The following is a 9,759-nucleotide window of genomic DNA, read 5'->3' on the forward strand; positions in this document are numbered from 1 at the left end:
AACTAAATTTATTTCTATTATGATTAGAATTTAGAACGAAATCACCACACCGGCCGTGGCTATTTCTAAGGTACAAAGAGGAACCATAGTTATGTAATGCAAATGAAGAGAATGGATATAAGGGGAAAGGCCGTTAACCTTCGGGATTAATCGGAAGAAGTTTCAACACCTAAATTATAAAAATAAAATATATATATATAAAGAGAATAGATATCTTCAATTAAGAGTGATAAGCTTACGGATCACACTAGGCTTACATTTCCTTTGGGCCATATAAAAGTTGAGATACAATGCTAACAGTTGGTATTGAAAAAATTAGCAAATCAAATCTGGATTTTAATATTGACAAAGGTTTAAAATTAAGAATTATTGTGATATAATAAAGTTGACTAAGTATGCAAGAAACTCCTAGTTGAGGATATTAGATAATTTTCCTCGAGGAAAAATATAGGTATATTGGTCTTTGGTATTGAGATCTAACAGTTGAGCCCGGTTAATTATCTCGGCGATGAGTCAATGACTCTAATCGGTGGAGCTCGGTATGGCGATGTGGACCTTGTCCCATTTATACTCTCGACATCTCCTTTTGGTTATCGAAGTACCCCTTCAGGTAAGAGACATACCTTTCTTGTTATCGTCACTGCCGACCTAATCTTGTCGGTCGTCGAATTATACCTTCGGATATCGACACAACCCCTTTGGGTAAACTCATCCCCAAGGATAAGAGTATTAAGGTCGAGGTAAAGACTAGGCCTTCTTTCCTTAAGTTGATATTGTCCCGCCTTGATGCTTACGGTTTATTGGCAATCGTCTCCCAAGATACAACGACTTGTGTCTCGAAATAGGAGCACTCCAAATTTCGAGCTCTGTCGAACTTTCGAAGCCTTAAAACTCTTAAGAGAGGAGAGAGAGAATAGAATCCAAGAGGAGAATTCACAACTTGAGAATTGAGTGTGAATTGAGTGATTTGAGTGGAAGGAATGAGGTTTGTTTTATAGTAATGAAGGGTTATTCTCAAGAGGTGAAAGGATTCTTCCAAGAGGTGAAAGGATATGGGATGTGTCTTTTCCCTTATATAGACCCTTTCATTAAACCTTTTCATTATGATTAATTTAATTGATTAATATGATTAATTATTTACTTAATCTATTGTAGATATTAATTAATCAATTAATTAATATCACAATGTTTAATCTTTTAATCAATCAATAAATTAATGAATGAAATTAATTATAATTTCATACCCCTCAATGATTCCACATACTCGAGTTAGTGTTTATTCATGAATCCAACTCGTATGCAAATCAAATTTTTGTCTGATCATACCATAGCAACCCTTCATTAAACATTAATTTCTCATTCACTCGAGAAATTGGTTTACGACAGTCTACTCGCGAAATAATCATTTTATCCCTAATGGTCACCAAACCAATTTTCCAATAATCCCCCACATGAATAGAAATTATAGATAAGTTTCAAATCTTAAATAAGAGTTTTATTGGAAGACTATTGCATCAAGAAAGGTAGCTTGTGTCTTTGAACCTTCCATAGTGGAATACGATCAAATTTATTTAGCTACCCAATGAACTATGTCTTGAATTATTTAATCGTTGGTGTAAATCAAGACAATCATATCTACACAATAGCCCCCTAAGCTTTTATTAGTTCTCTATCATGTCTGTTTTGACCATGGACAAAGCTTAGGATTCATAAGTGTTTCATTGAAGTAGCCCATTTTCACACTTATATAAGTGATCTCCTATTAAGAGTATCCTACAATACCCTATTATACCCTTTATGGTATAATATAGGAATCATTAAGAACTTTTGTTCATCTTTTACTTATTTCGCAGGTTGTATCTTTTGTCTCCAAGACTGAGTTGGAATAATTACTCGTAGGTGCCTCGAATCTTGTAGCTTAGTTGTCCCTTTTGAACCATGATCTTGGGATCTCCAGTCAACATTGTTGGGTTACCACTACTCGATTTAAATGTTAAGTTTTAGACTTATTCCCCTCGACATGCAATATAATTGATCTCTTGGTAGGCCTAGCGGATCCACACAATTCTCCATATTCAATGGAGATTTTATCACTAGAGATCTACTGCTTTAATGGTATTAAGTTATTTCAAAACTTACCATTTTATACTAGTGCCCTTCTCATAATTTCTTAGATAACATAATGTATCATATATATATATATATATATATATATATATATATATATATATATATATATATATATATATATATATATATATATATATATATTGGCACAGTGGTTAATCCCCACATTAGAAGGTTCGTGACCTTTCACTGCCTTATAGAGATTTTTCATTTCTATCTCACTAGGGCTTATGGTTTACTGAGAGGACATTAGGATAAACTCAACATAACTTTTATCATCTCCTCAATATTTAAGCCACCATTATTAAATTGAAGTGAATGTGATATAGTCAATTATTGGAATATTGCTCTTCCTTGAGAAACATTCCTTGAGTAATATCCTGCATTAATCTCTCCCTCAATTACCATGGATGATCTTGCTTAGTTGATTTTTCCAACCACATTTCTAGTGTTTTATAAAACATGCACTTCAAGGGTCTCAATCTTGCTTAAAAGAAAGTCACCATAACTCTAATTTTCTAATTTCATCGAGTTAAAACTGTAGTTTTCTAATCAGGATGATGATCATGATTACACTTATTGTAAAAAAAATACTCAATCTAGAAAGTATGCATCACTTGGTCTTTCAATTTCCCTCAGTTAGAGCTATGATCGTCTAATTGGAGTGTTGACCAGGATGATATTACTCTTAGAGAGATACTCGACTCAGGAAGTATACATCCCTTGGTATTCCAATCTAATCAAGCCAAAGCTGTAGTTGTTTGATTGAAGTGCTAACCAAGATTGTATTACTCTTCGAGAGATATTTGACTCAAGAAGTATACATCCCTTGGTCTTCCAATCTCATTGAACCAAATCTGTAGTTATTTGATTGGAGTGCTGACTAAGATTGTATTACTCTTCGAGAGATATTGGACTCAAGAAGTATACATCCCTTGGTATTCCAATCTTATCAAGCTAAAGCTATGGTTGTCTGATTGGAGTGCTGGCCATGATTGTATTATTCTTTGAGAGATACTCGACTCAAGAAGCATACATCCCTTGGTCTTCCAATCTTATCGAGCTAAAGTTGTGGTTGTCTGATTGGAGTGCTGACCAAGATTGTATTATTCTTCTAGAGATACTCGACTCAAGAAGTATACATCCCTTGGTCTTCCAATCTTATCGAGCCATAGCTGTAGTCGTTTGATTGGAGTGTTGACCATGATTGCATTTATTCTTCGTGAGACACTTGACTCAATTCTTAGTCATTTGCAATACGTGTAATGCAATCCTTCTAACTTATCTATTTTGACCTCCACTTAGGTCTTATTGAGTTAGACTTAAGTCTAACTTTTTACCAAGTGGGCTTGATCTTCTATCTAAAGACCTTCATTAGCCATCTTTTTGGATAGTTTAAACTCAATATCCTCAACTTTGTGACTTTAGTTAAATGACCCCCACAAAGCTTTGACCATCATTATACCCATGGTATAATTTTGTTGTCCATCCTTTTAAGGCATGATCCTCACATAGGAAAATTCTATTCTTTCTTGTGAGTAATTCTCCCATCTCTTGAGGTTCACTTTTAGATATGCTAGGACATCTTTTAATAGTAATCTTAAAAGATACATTTTCTTCAAGTAATGCATTATCTTTTACTGTCATCGCTTAAAGACAATTACGGAGAATTTCTCTAATTTTTCTCTAGTAGGAGCGGGACCCACGGTTGCCATAATTGCTAATATCGTCTTAAGATTGTTGGATTTTTCTCCTTGAGGAAACATATGGGCATATTAATCTTCGGTATTGAGATCCAACAGTTGGGCTCGGTTAGTCATCTCAACAATGAGTCAATTACTCTAATGGGTGGAGCTCGGTATGACGAAGTCGACCTTGTCCCATTTATACTCTCGACATCCCCTTTCGGTTATCGAAGCATCCCTTCGGGTAAGAGATATACCTTTCTTGGTATCGTCACTACCGACCTAATCTTATCGGTCATCGAGTTATACCTTCAGATATTGACACAATCCCTTTAGGTAAACTCATCCCTAAGGATAAGAGTATTAAGGTCGAGGTGAAGACTAGGCCTTCTTTCCTTAAGATGATATTGCCCCACCTAGGTGTTTATAGTTTATTGGCAATCGTCTCCCAAGATACAACGACTTGCTTCTTGAAATAGGAGCATTCCAAATTTCAAGCCCTGTTAAACTTTCGAAGCCTTAAAACTCTTAAGAGAGGAGAGAGAAAATAGAACCCAAAAGGAGAATTCACAATTTGAGAATTGAGTATGAATTGAATGATTTGAGTGGAAGGAATGAAGTTTGTTTTATAAGGATGAAGGGTTACTCTCAAGAGGTGAAAGATTTCTTCTTAGAGGTGAAAGGATATGAGATGTGTCTTTTCCCTTAAACATTTTCACTTAAACCTTTTTATTAAACCTTTTCATTATGATTAATTTAATTGATTAATATGATTAACTATTTACTTAATTTATTATAAATATTAATTAATCAATTAATTAATATCACAATGATTAATCTTTTAATCAATTAATAAATTAATCAATGAAATTAATTATAATTTCATACCCCTCAATAGTTCCACATACTTGAGTTAGCGTTCATCCATGAATCCAACTCATATGCGAATCAAATTTTTGTCCGATCATACCGGAGCAACCCTTCATTAAATAATAATTTCTTATTCACTCGAGAAATTGGTTTACGACGGTCTACTAGCGAAATAGTCATCTTATCCCTAATGGTCACCAAACCAATTTTCCAACAATCCCCCACATGAATGGAAATTATGGACAAGTTTCAAATCTCAAACAAGAGTTTCATCAGAAGACTATTTTCCTCGAAGAAAAATATGGGTATATTGGTATTCGATATTGAGATCCAACAAAGGATAGGTAAAGAAGTCTTGATCAAGTGGACTTGGCAAGGAAATCCTAGTTAAATGAACTAGGTAGAAGTCTTGACAGATCGAGGATGTCGAGCAGAAGTTCTAAGAGTTGAGGACACTAGGTGGGAAGCCCTAGGTCACGGACACTAGGTAGAAGTCTAGGCTGGATCGAGGATTGGACGTCTAGTAGGAAATCTCGAAGGTCAAGTTGGATACTAAGTAAAAGTCCAAGTAGGTAAGGAGGACCGGATGTTTGACAATAGATAAACTCTCTTGAGAGAAGTGAGTGAAGACACGTTCCCCGTTAGGGAACCATAAGCATCAATTTGACCCAAGGTTTCACTAGAAATCCCAAAGTCAAGACCAGACAATCCAAATTGGATAGACTCTTTTTATGTTAAATATCATTATTATATTTTTCTGTGCTAACTGTGATGTAGGTGAAAAGTTAGACTAAGAGGATTCCAAGCACTTGAAAAGGATCCAGGTGCCCGGAGTTCTAGGCGACCAAAAAGGATCCAAGCACCCGAAATACCCTAAACCCAGCCACACATGTAGTTGAGCTGGGTCACTCTGGTTGGCTAACACACATCAGACTCTAGGCGCTTGGAAGGAATTAAGGTGCTTGTGAAGGGATAGAGGTGACTCAGATAAAGCTTCACCGAGATGCAGCTATGTCAGTGGTCTAAGCGCCCAAAAGGGATCCAGGCACTCGAAGGTGGATAACCACCGGCGGAGTTAGATCGAATTAGGTCAACTCTAGGCGTCTAGAAGATATCTTGGCACCCAAAATTCTTTATAAAAGAAGGATTTGACCAGCAGCTCAAAACACCTAACTCTACGACTTCCATACTCACATGTTGTTCTAAAATCTACTCTACGACACCAAAATGCTACTGCAACAATAAAGTTCAAGATACTACTCTAATTTATCAGTATTTTTTTATTATTCATTCATTTAAAGTTTTGTAACCACTAAGATTTTAGTGAATTTTCCAACGAAAGTAATTAGCGAGTGCAGGCCTTGGACTAGCAGTTGATGGGCTATGAACCAAGTAAAAGAAATTGTGTTAGTTTATTTTTTTGGGTGCCCTCATGCAGAAATTGTAAGCACCAATTCAGTTAACTTTTTGAGATGGTAGTGCATTTAGTAGATGAAATTCTGCCTTACCGTTGGCCATAAAGTTGGTCTATTGCTTCTTGTTCCAAAAGTGCTCTTCTTTTTCTTCACTATTTTCATCCTTAGGTACTTCAATATCATTTTTTATTGTTAGTAAAATATCAAAATTAGTTTTAAAATATACCTCCATTTTGCACTTCCATACCATGAACTTCTCCTCAAACTTTAGCAGATAGATGCTTGATTCGGCCATCTTCCTTGTTGCTTTAGTCAGTGGTTAGTTCTTCTAAGGTGAACTTTGGATCTGTATCTGAAGCCGAGACCGTTGCTCGTGGATGAGAGCAGGTTGAAGACCAAGGGCCCAGATCGGTTCCAGGAGCCCATTATCGAGTTGAGTCAACAAAGCCATTGGCATATCCATTACCTACGTAGATAGAATTTTGTCAACTCTAGGCGCTCAGATTGCTTCCAGGAGTCCAGAAGGTGCCACATTAGCAACGGTCATATTTGACTAGTAAACTATAAATAAAGGCATTGCCCTCTAAGATCAATACACACTGTATTTCATTTTTCCTAATTTGCATTTAGAATCTTGTGTACTCAACTACTATAATAGGCTACTCCACCTCCGACCATTGTTAAAGAAGGAGTCACTTAGTTTGCATTTCAAATATCTTGGATTAACAACCACCAAAATTGTAATCAAATAAACCTCAAGTCTCTTACTTTCATTTTATGCTATTTGTTTAGGTTTAATTTGTGTGTTCTTGCTAAGTAAGTAACAAAATAAGTGAGAATTTTTATTTGCAAGCTATTCACCCCTCCCTCTACACGGTCTAACAATACAATTATTGGTGCTTAAAGTACTAGCTAATCAAACATGTGTTTTGATATTGGCAAAAGTTCAATGTTAAAGATTATTACGATCTAACAAAGTTAACTAAGTGTATAGGAAAGTCCTAGTTCAGGCTAGGGAAAGAAATCTCGGTCAAGTGAACTAGGCAAGAAAGTCATGGTTAAGTGGACTGGGCAGAAGTCTTGGTAGATCAAGGATGTCAAGAAGAAGTCCTAGGGGTCAAAGACACTAGGTGAGAAACCTTAGGGGATATGATAAATTAATAATAAGTTTTATTAGAGAAATACACTTATTGGATTTTTCAAAAAAATTTAAAAACAAATTTAGATTTAAACGGAGTTCGTGTGACTCGTTTAAGGGGATGAATCGAATAGGCTTAGAGAAAGCCTGTTTTATATATCAATTAAGAGGGAGTTGATTGAGGAATTAACTTAGGGTTAAATTGATTAAACCTAAGTATATAATAAAAACTTAGGTTAACTTCTCTAATACTCCACCCAATTCCCTCCTCCCTCTCCCTCTCGTGTCGATTCCCCCGTCTCTCCCTCGTTCGCTGTGCCACCCCAACCAAGAGACGTCGGCACTCGGCGTTACTAGTCACCGACACCAACCAGCTGAGCTCTGATCCGACCATTGCCTTTCCCCTCCTGTTCGTAGACACTCAAAGCTTGTCAGAAAATCGAGCAAGTAGCCCTGGATCTTCTGATTGCTTATCACTGACAACCTCATTTATTCTCCAATCGCGTCGGATCTTTACTCGATGCCACAAATTTTCCATCGCATCGGTGTCGTGTGACCACCATCAGCTAAGCCTTCTCATATGCTAATCACAGCGAGCAACGTTGAGCCCAAGCTTCCTCCCCTAGCCGATGTTGCCATTTCACGAGAGGCCAGGACAGCGACGCCGCTAGCCATGTGAGAATCATCGTCACCTTTCTCTTCATTGATCCCTTACTATACTCTCGATCCACCCCCATCGTGAGATCCATCGTGGTGCGTCGACAACCCCAATTACCTGTCGCCTATTTCATAGTGGGTCTTTCCGTTGAGAAGCCTTGGCAGATAGCTGGTCTTCGGCTACCAGTATCGTTGCCTAGCGTTGTGTTCTAGCCGAGACCATCGCTGTTTTGCTGTGAGTCTCTATCGGAGCAACAAACAACCGATGGGAAGAAGTTGGAAGGTAAGGAATTTCTTAACCTAAGCTTAGTTGACTTATTTTAGTTTTGATTGGAAATTAGAATTAGAATATGATGTTTGGATGTGGGAAAATCTTGGATAATTAGAATTATTGTTGATTAATACATAGGTTCTGATCTAATGGAATTGTGTAGTTAACCAAGTAATTGGTCAGAAATTTGTATCAGGGATTAAGTGGATTTAGTTTGGTTAAGTTCTGATTATTTGTAAGGTGAATGTATGGTGGGGTAATTGGGTTTGATTTGCATTATCCAGTCTATGTTAGATATGGGAATTAATTGTGTTACTGATTTCAGGTTTATAATTTGAGATCGAAGCACAAATTGGAGGATATTTAGCACGATCGACAGATAAAGGTGGATACTTCTTTCTTTGCTTCTATAGTTCTTTAAACTTAGTGCATGGATTATTTGATGGTTAGGTTGCTTTATCTTGATTCCACTCGTATTTTATCTACACTTGATACTTATATGCTTGACCTTTGAGATGCTCTTTTTATTATCTATACAGTCTCACTATTTGATATTCCTATTCTATAGGGTGCACACGTGTATGGTGTGTACGATTGGAATTTGCATTTAGATTGCTTGTATGTAGTAGCATACACATGAGGTTGTTGTGTGATATAGGAGTTATCATGCTGATTATGCATATGTTAGTGTGCACATGTGTATAGGTGTTGTCATGTATTGTAAATGTTGTTGGTTGACACATGTTGGATCTTTTCATACATATAGGTATATGTGATTGAGGGATCATGTTCTGGATCTATGTGTGTTGGGTTTGCATATGAGTCCTATTGGAAGTATCTTGTCGATTATACCTATGTGGTTGTGTGCATGTGTCTGGTGTGTACTATTGAAGATATCTAGTTGATTATGCCTATGTTGAGTGTTCACATATGTTTGGCGTATATTACTGAGATATCTTGTTGATTATACCAGTCTTGTGTGTGCAAACGTGTCTGGTGTGTATTATTAGAGGAATATGATGATTATATTATACTTATGTTGAGGGAGTTGTTGCATTGATAATCATTGTAGTGGTATCATGATTATTTACACCATGTTCATCATTACATTATATACATGTTGACGACCATTGCTCCTTTGTGGTATGAGCTAGTTTAATGACCATTGCTCCCTTTCGGTATGAGATAGCTTGATGACCATTGCTCTCATGTGGTATGAGCTAGTTTGGCGACTATTGCTCCCTTTTGGTATGAGCTAACTTGACGACCATTGCTCCCATGTGGTATGAGCTAGTTTGACGACCATTGTTCCTTTTTGGTATGAGCTAGCTAGCTTGACGATCATTGTTCCCTTGCGGTATGAGCTAGTTTGATGGTCATTACTCCCATGTGATATGAGCTAGTTTGATGACCATTGCTCCCTTGCACTATGAGCAAGTTTGACGGTCATTGCTCCCATGTGGTATGAGCTAGTTTGATGACCATTGCTCCCTTGCAGTATGAGCAAGTTTGACGGTCATTGCTTCCATGTGGTATGAGCTAGTTTAATGACCATTGCTCCCTAGTAGTTGGGTTTCCTACAATGATCTATGGTAG

Source organism: Zingiber officinale, chromosome 3A (assembly GCF_018446385.1).
Source record: "Zingiber officinale cultivar Zhangliang chromosome 3A, Zo_v1.1, whole genome shotgun sequence".
Lineage (NCBI taxonomy): Eukaryota > Viridiplantae > Streptophyta > Magnoliopsida > Zingiberales > Zingiberaceae > Zingiber > Zingiber officinale.